We start from the raw sequence: 16,245 nt of genomic DNA on the forward strand, positions 1-16,245 counted from the left end.
CTCCCGTCCCGTGCACACGCCTATTTCCTCACAGCAGCACCTCAACCCCCCACACTGCATTTACCCTTACATGTCATGTGACAGCGGGCGGAGCATTACGCGTTCTGTCTCAGTCACGTGGTTTTGTAAGGCGCGACTCGTCTAATCATTGATATTTCGGTGGTTAGATATCTGAGGCAGCCAATCAGCGCTCAGTGGGAGGGGTTATTAGCATATCTGACTACACGTCCCAGAGTGCATCGCGGTGGCTGGTGACGTCATTTATGTTGTGTTGGAACCAGGAAGTCAAAGAGAGCAGAGAGTAGAGGCGCGTCCGTCATACTGACTGTGTGTGTCCCCGGGAGGACGGTGAGACCCCCGTACCCCGTATATTCCTACTGTGTACCCCCATACACTTATATACCTTCCCCCACCCCATATATACACCCTGTGTGCCCCCATAACCCATACATACACTGTATATACCTACTGTGTACCCCCATATCCTATATATACACTGTATATACCCTCCCCCAGCCCACATATACCTACTGTGTACCCCCATACCACATATATACCTACTGTATACCCCTGTACCCAGTATATACCTATTGTGTACCCCCTCATACACTATGTATACCCCCTCATACCCTATTTCTCTATCGTCCTAGTGGATGCTGGGGTTCCTGAAAGGACCATGGGGAGTAGCGGCTCCGCAGGAGACAGGGCACAAAAAGTAAAGCTTTTCCAGATCAGGTGGTGTGCACTGGCTCCTCCCCCTATGACCCTCCTCCAAGCCTCAGTTAGATTTTTGTGCCCGGCCGAGAAGGGTGCAATCTAGGTGGCTCTCCTAAAGAGCTGCTTAGGAAAGTTTAGCTTAGGTTTTTTATTTTACAGTGAGTCCTGCTGGCAACAGGATCACTGCAACGAGGGACTTAGGGGAGAAGAAGTGAACTCACCTGCGTGCAGGATGGATTGGCTTCTTGGCTACTGGACATCAGCTCCAGAGGGACGATCACAGGTACAGCCTGGATGGTCACCGGAGCCTTGCCGCCGGCCCCCTTGCAGATGCTGAAGTAAGAAGAGGTCCAGAATCGGCGGCAGAAGACTCCTCAGTCTTCTAAAGGTAGCGCACAGCACTGCAGCTGTGCGCCATTTTCCTCTCAGCACACTTCACACGGCAGTCACTGAGGGTGCAGGGCGCTGGGAGGGGGGCGCCCTGGGAGGCAAATGAATACCTAATTTGGCTAAAAATACCTCACATATAGCCTCCGGAGGCTATATGGAGATATTTAACCCCTGCCAGAATCCGTTAAGAGCGGGAGACGAGGCCGCCGAAAAAGGGGCGGGGCCTATCTCCTCAGCACACAGCGCCATTTTCCCTCACAGAAAGGCTGGAGGGAAGGCTCCCAGGCTCTCCCCTGCACTGCACTACAGAAACAGGGTTAAAACAGAGAGGGGGGGCACTAATTTGGCGATATGCTTATATATATATTAAGATGCTATAAGGGAAAACACTTATATAAGGTTGTCCCTATATAATTATAGCGTTTTGGTGTGTGCTGGCAAACTCTCCCTCTGTCTCTCCAAAGGGCTAGTGGGTCCTGTCCTCTATCAGAGCATTCCCTGTGTGTGTGCTGTGTGTCGGTACGTGTGTGTCGACAGGTAGGAGGACGATGTTGGTGAGGAGGCGGAGCAATTGCCTGTAATGGTGATGTCACTCTCTAGGGAGTCGACACCGGAATGGATGGCTTATTTAGGAAATTACGTGATAATGTCAACACGCTGCAAGGTCGGTTGACGACATGAGACGGCCGACAAACAATTAGTACCGGTCCAGACGTCTCAAAAACACCGTCAGGGGTTTTAAAACGCCCGTTTACTTTAGTCGGTCGACACAGACACAGACAGGGACACTGAATCCAGTGTCGACGGTGAATAAACAAACGTATTCCTTATTAGGGCCACACGTTAAGGGCAATGAAGGAGGTGTTACGTATTTCTGATACTACAAGTACCACAAAAGAGGGTATTATGTGGGATGTGAAAAAACTACCATAGTTTTTCCTGAATCAGATAAATTAAATAAAGTGTGTGATGATGCGTGGGTTCCCCCCGATAGAAAATTATGGGCGGTATACCCTTTCCCGCCAGAAGTTAGGGCGCGTTGGGAAACACCCTTTAAGGTGGATAAGGCGCTCACACGCTTATCAAAACAAGTGGCGGTACCGTCTATAGATAGGGCCGTCCTCAAGGACCAGCTGACAAGGCTGGAAAATATAATAAAAAGTATATACACACATACTGGTGTTATACTGCGGCCAGCGATCGCCTCAGCCTGGATGTGCAGAGCTAGGGTGGCTTGGTCGGATTCCCTGACTAAAAATATTGATACCCTTGACAGGGACAGTATTTTATTGACTATAGAGCATTTCTATATATGCGAGATGCACAGAGGGATATTTGCACTCTGGCATCATGAATAAACGCGATGTCCATAACTGCCAGAAGATGTTATGGACACGACAGTGGTCAGGTGATGCAGATTCCAAACGGCACAGTATGGCCGTATACAGGAAGAGGACTTGTTTGGGGTCGGTCCATCGGACCTGGTGGTCACGGCAACTGCTGGAAAATCCACCGTTTTTTACCCTAAGTCACATCTCTGCAGAAAAAGACACCGTCTTTTCAGCCTCAGTCCTCTCGTCCCTATAAGATCATATCTGCCCAGGGATAGAGGAAAGGGAAGAAGACTGCAGCAGGCAGCCCATTCCCAGGAACAGAAGCGTTCCACCGCGTCTGACAAGTTCTCAGCATGGCGCTGAGACCGTACAGGACCCCTGGATCCTACAAGTAGTATCCCGGGGGTACAGATGGGAATGTCGAGACGTTTCCCCTTCGCAGGCTCCTGAAGTCTGCTTTACCAAGTCTCCCTCCGACAAGGAGGTAGTATGGGAAAAAATTCACAAGCTGTATTCCCAGCAGGTGATAATTAAATTACCCCTCCTACTACAGAAAAGGGGTATTATTCCACACTATATTGTGGTACTGAAGCCAGAAGGCTAGGTGAGACTTATTCTAAAAAAATTTTTTTGAACACTTACAAAGGTTCAAATTAAGATGAAGTCACTCAGAGCAGTGATAACGAACCAGGAATAAGGGGACTATATAGTGTCCCGGGACATCAGGGATGCTTACCTCTATGTCCCAAAATTTGCCCTTCTCACTAAGGGTACCTCAGGTTCGTGGTGCAGAACTGTCACTATCAGTTTCAGACGCTGCCGTTTGGATTGTCCACGGCACCCTGGGGTCTTTACCAAGGTAATGGCCGAATTGATGATTCTTCTTCGAAGAAAAGGCGTCTTAATTATCCCTTACTTGGACGATCTCCTGATAGGGGCATAGTCCAGGGAACAGTTGGAGGTCGGAGTAGCACTATCTCGGATACTGCTACAATCAGCACGGGTGGATTCTAAATATTCCAAAATCGCAGCTGATCCCGACGACACGTCTGCTGTGCCTAGGGATGATTCTGGACACAGTCCAGAAAAAGGTGTTTCTCCCGGAAGAGAAAGCCAGGGAGTTATCCGAGCAAGTCAGGAACCTCCTAAAAACAGTGCATCATTGCACAAGGGTCCTGGTAAAAATGGTGGCTTCCTACGAAGCAATTCCATTCGGCAGATTTCACGTAAGAATTTTTCAGTGGGATCTGCTGGACAAATGGTCCGGATCGCATCTTCAGATGCATCAGCGGATAACCCAATATCCAAGGACAAGGGTGTCTCTCCTGTGGTGGTTATAGAGTGCTCATCTTCTAGAGGGCAGCAGATTCGGCATTCAGGATTGGATGCTGGTAACCACGGAGCCCAGCCTGAGAGGCTGGGGAGCAGTCACACAAGGAAAAAATTTCCAGGGAGTGTGATCAAGTATGGAGACTTTTCTCCACATAAATATACTGGAGCTAAGGGTAAATTTATAATGCTCTAAGCTTAGCAAGACCTCTGCTTCAAGGTCAGCCGGTATTGATCCAGTGGGAAAAACATCACGGCAGTCGCCCACGTAAACAGACAGGGCGACACAAGAAGCAGGAGGGCAATGGCAGAAACTGCAAGGACTTTTCGCTGGGCGGAAAATCATGTGATAACACTGTCAGCAGTTTTTCATCCCGGGAATGGAAACTGGGAAGCAGACTTCCTCAGCACGACCTCCACCCGGGAGAGTGGAAACTTCATTGAGAAGTTTTTTCCACATGATTGTAAACCGTTGGGAAATACCAAAGGTGGACATGATGGCGTCCCGTCTGAACAAAAAAACGGGACAGGTATTGCGCCAGGTCAAGAGACCCTCAGGCAATAGATGTGGACGTTCTGGTAACACCGTGGGTGTACCAGTCGGTGTATGTGTTCCCTCCTCTGCTTCTCATACCTAAGGTGCTGAGAATTATAAGACGTAGAGGAGTAAGAACTATACTCATGGCTCCGGATTGGCCAAGAAGGACTTGGTACCCGGAACTTCAAGAGATGCTTACAGAGGTCTTATGGCCTCTGCCGCTAAGAAGGGACTTGCTTCAGCAAGTACCATGTCTGTTCCAAGACTTACCGCAGCTGCGTTTGTCGGCATGGCGATGGAAAGCCGGATCCTAAGGGAAAAAAGGCATTCCGGAAGAGGTCATTCCTACCCTGGTCAAAGCCAGAAAGGAGGTGACCGCACAACATTATCACCACGTGTGGCGAAAATATGTTGCGTGGTGTGAGGCCAGGAAGGCCCACAAAGAAATTTCAACTCGGTCGTTTCCTGCATTTCCTGAAAACAGGAGTGTCTATGGGCCTCAAATTGGGGTCCATTAAGGTTCAAATTCGGCCCTGTAAATTTTCTTCCAGAAAGAATTGGCTTCAGTTCCTGAAGTCCAGAAGTTTGTCAAGGGAGTATTGCATATACAAACCCCTTTTTTGTGCCTCCAGTGGCACTGTGGGATCTCAACGTAGTTCTGGGATTCCTCAAATCACATTGGTTTAAAACCAGTCAAATATGTGGATTTGAAGCATCTCACATAAAAAGTGACCATGCTCTTGGCCCTGGCCTGGACCAGGCGAGTGTCAAATTGGTGGTTTTTTCTCAAAAAAGCCCATATCTGTTTGTCCATTCGGACAGGGCAGAGCTGCGGACTCGTCCCCAGTTCTCTCCCTAAGGTGGTGTCAGTGTTTCACCTGAACCAGCTTATTGTGGTGCCTTGCACCTACTAGGGACTTGGAGGACTCCAAGTTGCTAGGAGTTGTCAGGGCCCTGAAAATATGTTCCAGGACAGCTGGAGTCAGAAAATCTGACTCGCTGTTTATACTGTATGCACCCAACAAGTTGGGTGCGCCTGCTTCTAAGCAGGCGATTGCTCGTTGGATTTGTAACACAATTCAACTTGCACATTCTGAGGCAGGCCTGCCACAGTCTAAATCGGTTAAGGCCCATTCCACAAGGAAGGTGGGCTCATCTTGGGCGGCTGCCGAGAGGTCTCGGCATTACAACTCTGCCGAGCAGCTACGTGGTCAGGGGAGAACACGTTTGTAAAATTCTACAAATTTGATATCCTGGCAAAAGAGGACCTGGAGTTCTCTCATTCGGTGCTGCAGAGTCATCCGCACTCTCCCGCCCGTTTGGGAGCTTTGGTATAATCCCCATGGTCCTTTCAGGAACCCCAGCATCCACTAGGACGATAGAGAAAATAAGAATTTACTTACCGATAATTCTATTTCTCGGAGTCCGTAGTGGATGCTGGGCGCCCATCCCAAGTGCGGATTATCTGCAATACTTGTACATAGTTACAAAAATCGGGTTATTATTGTTGTGAGCCATCTTTTCGGAGGCTCCGCTGTTATCATACTGTTAACTGGGTTTAGATCACAAGTTGTACGGTGTGATTGGTGTGGCTGGTATGAGTCTTACCCGGGATTCAAAATTCCTCCCTTATTGTGTACGCTCGTCCGGGCACAGTACCTAACTGGCTTGGAGGAGGGTCATAGGGGGAGGAGCCAGTGCACACCACCTGATCCTAAAGCTTTACTTTTTGTGCCCTGTCTCCTGCGGAGCCGCTACTCCCCATGGTCCTTTCAGGAACCCCAGCATCCACTACGGACTCCGAGAAATAGAATTATCGGTAAGTAAATTCTTATTATATACACTGTGTACCCCCACTACCCTGTATATACACTGTATACCCCCCTCACTACCGTATATGTACGCACTGTGTGCCCCCATACCCTATATATACACTATATATACACTATATATACCCTCCCCACCACATATACACACACTCTGTGTACCCATACCCTTTATATACACTGTATATACCCTCCCCCAGCCCATATATACACACTGTGTGCCCCCATACCCAATATATACACTGTATATACCCTTCCTCACCCCATATACGCACACTGTGTGCCCCCATACCCTATATATACACTATATACCCTACCCTATATACACACTGTATATACCCTCATACCCTATATATACACTGTTTACGCCCTCATACCCTATATATACACTGAATACCCCCTCCCATACACATACACTATATATACACTGTATACCCCCTCCCATACACTATATATACACTGTATACCCCCTACCCTATATATACACTGTATATACCCTCATACCCTATATATACACTGTATACCCCCTCATACCCTATATTTCTCTGACGTCCTAGTGGATGCTGGCAACTCCGTAAGGACCATGGGGAATAGCGGGCTCCGAAGGAGACTGGGCACTCTAAGAAATAATTAGGACTACCTAGTGTGCACTGGCTCCTCCCACTATGACCCTCCTCCAGACCTCAGTTAGAATCTGTGCCCGGCTCGAGCTGGTTGCACACTAGGGGCTCTCCTGAGCTTCTAGAAAAGAAAGTATATTTAGGTTTTTTATTTTCAGTGAGATCTGCTGGCAACAGATTCACTGCTACGTGGGACTGAGGGGAGAGAAGCAAACCTACCTGCTTGCAGCTAGCTTGGGCTTCTAGGCTACTGGACACCATTAGCTCCAGAGGGATCGAACACAGGCCCAGCCTCGGTCGTCCGGAGCCGCGCCGCCGTCCCCCTTGCAGAGCCAGAAGCAAGAAGAACGTCCAGGAAATCGGCGGCTGAAGACTCTGGTCTTCATTAAGGTAGCGCACAGCACTGCAGCTGTGCGCCATTGCTCCCCATGCACACCTCACACTCCGGTCACTGATGGGTGCAGGGCGCTGTGGGGGGGGGGGCCCTGGGCTGCAATAAGATTACCTTACATTGGCAATAAAATACTCCCCAGGCTCTCCCCTGCAGTTTCCAGGCTCAATAGGGTAAAAAAGAGAGGGGGGGGGCCACTAAATTTAGGCGCAAATACTATATATATATAGCTGCTATAAGGTAAAATCACTCATTATAGTGTACATCCCTGTGATTTATAGCGCTGTGGTGTGTGCTGGCATACTCTCTCTCTGTCTCCCCAAAGGACTTTGTGGGGTCCTGTCCTCAGTCAGAGCATTCCCTGTGTGTGTGCGGAGTGTCGGTACGGCTGTGTCGACATGTTTGATGAGGAGGCTTATGTGGAGGCGGAGCAGGTGCCGATAAATGTGATGTCACCCCCTGCGGGGTCGACACCTGAGTGGATGGATATGTGGAAGGAATTACGTGACAGTGTCAACTCCTTACATAAGAGGTTTGATGACATAGCAGATGTGGGACAGCCGGCTTCTCAGTCCGTGCCTGCCCAGGCGTCTCAAAAGCCACCAGGGGCTCAAAAACGCCCGCTACCTCAGATGGCAGACACAGATGTCGACACGGATACTGACTCCAGTGTCGACGACTATGAGACTAGTGTACATTCCAATAGGGCCATCCGTTACATGATTACGGCAATGAAAAATGTGTTGCACATTTCTGACATTAACCCAGGTACCACTAAAAAGGGTATTATGTTTGGGGAGAAAAAGCAACCTGTGGTTTTTCCCCCTTCTGAAGACTTAAATGAAGTGTGTGATGAAGCGTGGGTTTCCCCCGATAAGAAACTGGTAATTTCTAAAAGATTACTAATGGCGTACTCTTTCCCGCCAGAGGACAGGAAACGTTGGGAGACATCCCCTAGGGTGGATAAAGCGCTCACACGCTTGTCAAAAAAGGTGGCACTACCGTCTCCGGACACGGCCGCCCTAAAGGAGCCTGCGGATAGAAAGCTGGAGGCTATCCTGAAGTCTGTATATACACACTCAGGTATTATACTGAGACCAGCTATTGCTTCAGCATGGATGTGCAGTGCTGCAGCTGCGTGGTCAGATTCCCTGTCTGATAACATTGATACCCTTGACAAGGACACTATATTGCTAACCGTAGAGCATATAAAAGACGCAGTCTTATACATGAGAGATGCACAGAGGGATATTTGCCAACTGGCATCTAGAATAAATGCAATGTCCATTTCTGCCAGGAGAGTATTATGGACTCGGCAGTGGACAGGTGATGCGGATTCTAAAAGGCACATGGAGGTTTTGCCTTACAAAGGTGAGGAATTGTTTGGGTATGGTCTCTCGGACCTCGTTTCCACAGCGACGGCTGGGAAGTCGACATTTTTACTCCATGTTCCCTTACAGCCAAAGAAAGCACCGTATTATCAGGTACAGTCCTTTCGGCCCCAGAAAGGCAAGCGGGTTAAAGGCGCGTCCTTTCTGCCCAGAGGCAGAGGTAGGGGGAAAAAGCTGCACCAAACAGCAAGTTCCCAGGAACAAAAGTCCTCTCCCGCTTCCTCTAAGTCCACCGCATGACGCTGGGGCTCCACAGGTGGAGCCAGGTGCGGTGGGGGCCCGTCTCCTGAACTTCAGTGACCAGTGGGTTCGCTCACGGGTGGATCCCTGGATTCTACAAGTGGTATCTCAGGGGTACAAGCTGGAATTCGAGACGTCTCCCCCTCGCCGTTTCCTCAAATCAGCCTTGCCAACTACTCCCCCAGACAGGGAGGCGGTGCTGGAGGCGATTCACAAGCTGTACTCCCAGCAGGTGATAACCAAAGTACCCCTCCTTCAACAGGGACGGGGTTACTATTCCACAATGTTTGTGGTACTGAAACCGGACGGTTCGGTGAGACCCATTTTAAATTTGAAATCCTTGAACACTTATATAAGAAGGTTCAAGTTCAAAATGGAATCGCTCAGGGCGGTTATTGCAAGCCTGGACGAAGGGGATTACATGGTATCACTGGACATCAAGGATGCTTACCTGCATGTCCCCATTTACCCTCCTCACCAGGAGTACCTCAGATTTGTGGTACAGGACTGTCATTACCAATTCCAGACGTTGCCGTTTGGTCTGTACACGGCACCGAGGGTATTTACCAAGGTAATGGCCGAAATGATGATACTCCTTCGAAAAAAGGGAGTTCTAATTATCCCGTACTTGGACGATCTCCTTGTAAAGGCGAGGTCCAGGGAACAGTTGTTGATCGGAGTAGCACTAGCTCGGGAAGTGCTACAACAGCACGGCTGGATCCTGAATATTCCAAAGTCGCAGCTGGTTCCTACGACGCGTCTACTGTTCCTGGGGATGGTTCTGGACACAGAACAGAAAAAGGTGTTTCTCCCGGAGGAGAAGGCCAAGGAATTGTCATCTCTAGTCAGAGACCTCCTAAAACCAAAACAGGTGTCGGTGCACCACTGCACGCGAGTCCTGGGAAAGATGGTAGCTTCTTACGAAGCAATTCCATTCGGAAGGTTCCATGCAAGGATCTTTCAGTGGGATCTGTTGGACAAGTGGTCCGGATCGCAACTTCAGATGCATCGGCTGATAACCCTGTCTCCAAGGACCAGGGTGTCGCTGTTGTGGTGGCTGCAGAGTGCTCATCTTCTAGAGGGCTGCAGATTCGGCATACAGGACTGGGTCCTGGTGACCACGGATGCCAGCCTTCGAGGTTGGGGGGCAGTCACACAGGGAAGAAACTTCCAAGGACTATGGACGAGTCAGGAGACTTCCCTACACATAAATATTCTGGAACTAAGGGCCATTTACAATGCCCTAAGTCAGGCAAGACCCCTGCTTCAACACCAGCCGGTGCTGATCCAGTCAGACAACATCACGGCGGTCGCCCATGTAAACCGTCAGGGCGGCACAAGAAGCAGGATGGCGATGGCAGAAGCCACAAGGATTCTCCGATGGGCGGAAAATCATGTGTTAGCACTGTCAGCAGTGTTCATTCCGGGAGTGGACAACTGGGAAGCAGACTTCCTCAGCAGGCACGACCTCCACCCGGGAGAGTGGGGACTTCATCCAGAAGTCTTCCAAATGATTGTACACCGTTGGGAAAGGCCACAGGTGGACATGATGGCGTCCCGCCTCAACAAAAAGCTAAAAAGATATTGCGCCAGGTCAAGGGACCCTCAGGCGATAGCTGTGGACGCTCTAGTGACACCGTGGGTGTACCAGTCGGTTTATGTGTTCCCTCCTCTGCCTCTCATACCCAAGGTACTGAGAATAATAAGAAGGAGAGGAGTAAGAACTATACTTGTGGTTCCGGATTGGCCAAGAAGAGCTTGGTACCCAGAACTTCAAGAAATGATCTCAGAGGACCCATGGCCTCTGCCGCTCAGACAGGACCTGCTGCAGCAGGGGCCCTGTCTGTTCCAAGACTTACCGCGGCTGCGTTTGACGGCATGGCGGTTGAACACCGGATCCTAAAAGAAAAGGGCATTCCGACGGGGAAGTCATTCCTACGCTGATTAAAGCTAGGAAAGATGTGACCGTAAGACATTATCACCGCATATGGCGAAAATATGTTGCTTGGTGTGAGGCCAGGAAGGCCCCAACGGAGGAATTTCAGCTGGGTCGATTTCTGCACTTCCTACAGTCAGGAGTGACTATGGGCCTAAAATTGGGTTCCATTAAGGTCCAGATCTCGGCTCTGTCGATTTTCTTCCAAAAAAAACTGGCTTCACTGCCTGTAGTTCAGACCTTTGTCAAGGGAGTGCTGCATATTCAGCCTCCTTTTGTGCCTCCAGTGGCACCGTGGGACCTCAACGTGGTGTTGGGTTTCCTAAAGTCACATTCGTTTGAGCCACTTAAAACCGTGGATTTAAAATATCTCACGTGGAAAGTGGTCATGCTTTTGGCCTTGGCTTCGGCAAGGCGTCTGTCAGAATTGGCGGCTTTGTCATGTAAAAGCCCCTATTTGATTTTTCCATATGGATAGGGCAGAATTGAGGACTCGTCCCCAGTTTCTTCCTAAGGTGGTATCAGCTTTTCACTTGAACCAACCTATCGTGGTGCCTGCGGCTACTAGGGACTTGGAGGACTCCAAGTTACTAAGCGTAGTCAGGGCCTTGAAAATTTATGTTTCCAGGATGTCTGGAGTCAGGAAGACTGACTCGCTATTTATCCTGTATGCACCAAACAAGATGGGTGCTCCTGCTTCAAAGCAGACTATTGCTCGCTGGATTTGTAGCACAATTCAGCTTGCGCATTCTGTGGCTGGCCTGCCGCAGCCTAAATCTGTAAAAGCCCATTCCACGAGGAAAGTGGGCTCTTCTTGGGCGGCTGCCCGAGGGGTCTCGGCTTTACAACTTTGCCGAGCTGCTACTTGGTCAGGGGCAAACACGTTTGCTAAATTCTACAAATTTGATACCCTGGCTGAAGAGGACCTTGAGTTCTCTCATTCGGTGCTGCAGAGTCATCCGCACTCTCCCGCCCGTTTGGGAGCTTTGGTATAATCCCCATGGTCCTTACGGAGTCCCCAGCATCCACTAGGACGTCAGAGAAAATAAGATTTTACTCACCGGTAAATCTATTTCTTTATCATCCACTAGGGGTCACTGGAGTACTCTTGGGATATGGACGGGCTTCCGTAGGAACAGCACTGAATATTTAAATTTAGAACACTCCACCCCTCCATATCCCCGAGCACCTCTCAGTGTTTGTTCTGTGCTCGAAGTAGTAACAGCTAGGTGGCTGAGTCCACAATTACTTTGAATTTTTTCTTTGAATTTTTTATTTTTTATTTTTACTTTTTTATACATCCCTTTCCCCCTTCCAAAAGGCAGGGTCAGGGATAGTGCAGCTGCTGATAGCAGCAGGGGCGTGTCGGGCCTCTCTGAAAGAGCTCCCGCACAGCCACACACACTTCCTGCAGGCTGGCCGGCGCTTACTAAGAAGCCCCGTCGGAGCCTCTTCACAGACAACTATTGCAGGTATGTGAGGGGGGAGAACGGGGCGGTCAGCTTCCGCTGCCGTCCCGACGTGTGGGGAAGACGCTGGTGTCTTTCGGCTGTCTGCCGCCCGCCGCAGTTGCTCCGGCCGCCGGGTAACATAGCGCCCGCTGTCCTACACTGCTCCCGCGTCTCTGAAGTCGGGTCCGGCCGCCGCTGCTCCGGCGCTTCTTACAGGGTACCCGTGTCTCTCAACGGGTCCGGCCGCCGCTTCTCCCGCACTTCCGGCCGCCGCTTGAACGCTGCTGCCCGTGTCTCATAGCGCTGACACGCGCTCCCAGGTCCCGGGGTGCCCGCTGCCCGCACTGCACACTATGGAGCAGATGCGAGGGGGGGGGAAAGGACAGCAGCAACAGGCTGTGGATAGTATAGCACATATATAAATATATAATGATGTTTATACTGGCAGGGAGGCTGTTAATAATATCAATATGAAACTGCACTGTGATTATATGGATAAGCATGGCAGCCATTTTAACCATGTTTCCTGTGTCTTCCTGCTGTGATTCCAGAACGTTCCTGTCCTACATCTCTACTCCACCGGAGGCGCAGGGGTGTTAGAGGGAATTTGGGATCACATTTCAGAGTACTGGCCACGTGTACTGCACTTGGCCAGATATATATATATATAGAGACACCTTACTGCTATTTTACTGAGTCGTGCAAGTGTCTGGTGTTTGTGTATTGTATTGTCTGTCGCCATAATGAGTAAGGCACCAGCAAAAAATAAAAAGCATAATTGCAAAGTCTGTAACAGTGTATTACCGGATGGATCTACCACATGTACAGTATGTTTTGTGAATTCGGTTCAGAATACCATTTCTGCTCCAGTTTTACAACCAATGTCCTCACCGGACCCTCCGTGGGGTATGTTAGTAAATGTACTAGATAGGTTACAATCAGAATTGACCGCCGCTCGTCAGGAGCGGGAAACGGTAAGATCTGAGTCTAGGGTGAGACCGCCAGAACTACCGGAGGCGTCTCAGCCTTGCGTAAGGTCCAAATCCATTTTGGGTAAACGGGATAAATTTCATATGTCTTATGATTTTCCAGTTTCTGCTATGTTGCATTCTGACGATTCCATGCCAGACCTCACGGAACAAGATGAGGGTGAGGAGGGCGAAGTGGAGTCAGATGGCGAGGATTTTAACAGCTCCGGCATTGATGATCTCATCAGAGCGGTACGTCAGTCTCTGAAGTTTACTGAAACTGAGGAGCCTCTCACAAATGATCAGGTCGTATTTACTAAACGACAAAAAACTCCAATAAGTTTTCCTGTGTCGGAATCTCTTAATCAGATGTTAGTAGAAACACGACAGAATCCAGATAAACGGTTTTCTATACCTCGCAGATTTAAGTCTAGTTACCCGTTTCCAGACTCGGTAACATGTACATGGGAGAATCCACCAATAGTTGATTCTTCAGTGTCAAAGCTTACCAAGAAATTAACCATACCAGTGCCAGCAGCTACTACGCTTAAAGACCCTTCAGATCGCAAGATAGAAACTATGCTAAAATCCATGTATGTAGCAGCAGGTGTGATGCTGAGACCTGGATTGGTTGGCATTTGGGTCACTAAGGCACTCATAATATGGCTTACAGAACTCACGTTGCCTTACGATGGCAAGAAGTTGTTTGGTCCTGAATTGGACGCATGGATTGCTGAGGCTACGGGAGGTAAGTCTGTTTTCTTACCATTGCCTCCACCGGTATCAAGAAGAAGGTACGCTGGACCTACGTTCAAATCCTTTAGACCTCAGCCCTTTTGAGGACGTGGCAGAGGATCAGCCACGCCTGCTAGACGTGGTCGCGGACGTGGTTTCCAACAAACCAACACAACTCGCCAGGACGCTAAGGTTACCGACAAGCCAGTGGCATGACGGGCTACCAGCCCATCTCGGTTCTCCGATTGTGGGAGCACGCCTTCAGACGTTCCATTTGGCGTGGTTCCACACATCCGCGGATGGGTGGATCCGCAATTTAGTGTTAAAAGGTTACAAAATAGAGTTCGACTATCTTCCGCCTCTGCGGTTTTTCAAGACAGGATTGCCTCTGTCAGACGACAAGAGGAGGGTTCTGCAAATTGCCATTCAGTCCCTACTGTATTCGGCAGTTTTGATTCCGGTCCCGGGTCAGGGTTATTATTCAAGTCTTTTTGTGGTACCGAAGCCGGATGGCTCAGTCAGACCAATATTGAACTTAAAGGGTCTCAATCAGTACGTAACTTACTACAGATTCAAGATGGAGTCTCTGCGTTCGGTGATTGCGGGTTTAGAGCCAAAGGAATTTATGATTGCGCTAGACCTCAAGGATGCGTACTTACACATTCCAATTTGGCAGCCTCATCAGAAATTCTTACGGTTTGCAATACGCCAGAACCATTACCAGTTTCAGGCTCTACCGTTTGGCCTGTCATCAGCGCCTCGGGTATTCACCAAAGTGATGTCTGTCATGATAGCTCATCTCAGATCCCTGGGAGTGACAATAGTTCCATATTTAGACGATCTGCTCATCAAAGCTCCGTCTCAACAGATACTTCTCCAACATGCGCTGCTAACGTACGATGTACTGGTTCACCACGGTTGGATTGTCAACTTCAAAAAATCACATCTAATTCCGTCTCAACGCCTTCAGTTCCTAGGTATGATTCTCGATACGGTCAATCAAAGAATTTACCTACCACAGCAGAAAGTACAAATTCTACGCCATCTAGTACAATTAGTGCTCAAGCCACGCACAGTGTCGGTACACTTGTGCATTCGCCTCTTAGGCACAATGGTGGCAGCTTTCGAGGCGCTTCAGTTCGGAAGATTTCACTCTCGTCCATTTCAGCTGAATGTGCTCGCCCAGTGGTCGGGCTCGCATCTGCAGATTCACCACAGGGTGAGGTTGTCGCCAAGGGCAAGAGTGTCTCTGCTCTGGTGGCTCAAGGAACACAATTTAACCGCAGGAAGACGGTTCGGAGGCTGGAATTGGATAATTCTAACTACGGACGCCAGTCTCAGAGGTTGGGGAGCGGTAATTCAAAATTGTCAGCTCCAGGGTCTCTGGGCGGATCACGAAAAATTGCTGTCTATAAATGTCCTGGAACTCCGCACAATTTACAATGCGCTACGACAAGCAGTGCACATGCTTCGCTCTCAGCCTGTCCAAGTGCAGTCAGACAATGCGACGGCGGTCGCATACATCAACAAACAAGGAGGAACGAGAAGCCGCATGGCAATGCTGGAAGTAGCTCGAATCCTCAATTGGGCGGAATGCCACCAGGTGATATTGTCGGCCGTGTTCATTCCGGGAGTGGACAACTGGGAAGCGGATTATCTCAGTCGTCTGGATTTTCATCCAGGCGAATGGGCATTAAATCCAGAAGTGTTTCACATGTTGGTTCAGCGATGGGGTTATCCTCAGGTGGACCTGATGGCGTCTCGACACAATCACCAAACGTTCCAGTATGTGTCCAGAACAAGAGATCCAAAGGCAGTGGCGGTGGATGCTCTCACAATCGCGTGGCCGTACAGTCTTGTGTATCTGTTTCCACCGTTTCCGTTGCTCCCTCTGGTGCTAAAACGGATCAAAAGAGAGTCGGTCACAGTCATACTAGTGGCGCCTCATTGGCCTCGGAGAGCTTGGTTCTCGGATCTCCGAGGACTACTTGCAGACGATCCTTGGCCGCTCCCACTACGTCCAGACCTGTTACAACAAGGTCCGTTCCTTTACCCCGATTTAGCGCGGCTGCGTTTGACGGGGTGGCTGTTGAGACCGCCCTCTTAAGAAGAGAGGGCATTCCAGATTCGGTTATACCAACCATGTTACGAGCTAGGAAGCCGGTTACGGCAGCTCATTATTACAGAATATGGCGTGCCTATATAGGTTGGTGTGAAGCTCGGAAGTTTCCGACATCATCTTTCAAGTTATGCCGCCTATTGTTGTTTCTACAAATAGGGTTAGATGGAGGCCTGCGTTTATCTACACTAAAGGTGCAGGTATCTGCTTTGTCAATTTACTTTCAAAGACGATTGGCTCTATTGCCGTCTATACGCACT

General features: G+C 49.4%; 1 protein-coding gene across 2 annotated transcripts in view; it reads left to right on the forward strand.

The window, feature by feature from the left end:
* Window positions 1-225: 225 nt before the first annotated feature.
* CREB3 (cAMP responsive element binding protein 3) overlaps window positions 226-16,245 on the forward strand; it is a 52,405-nt gene continuing 36,385 nt past the window's right edge. Inside the window, exon 1 of one of the 2 annotated variants that reach the window (XM_063957474.1) lies at window positions 226-348. The gene's annotated coding sequence lies outside the window, so the exon portion shown is untranslated. The remainder of the gene's footprint in view (window positions 349-16,245) is intronic. The other variant, XM_063957475.1, reaches the window with a different exon arrangement.

This window comes from Pseudophryne corroboree, chromosome 1, assembly GCF_028390025.1.
Source record: "Pseudophryne corroboree isolate aPseCor3 chromosome 1, aPseCor3.hap2, whole genome shotgun sequence".
NCBI lineage: Eukaryota > Metazoa > Chordata > Amphibia > Anura > Myobatrachidae > Pseudophryne > Pseudophryne corroboree.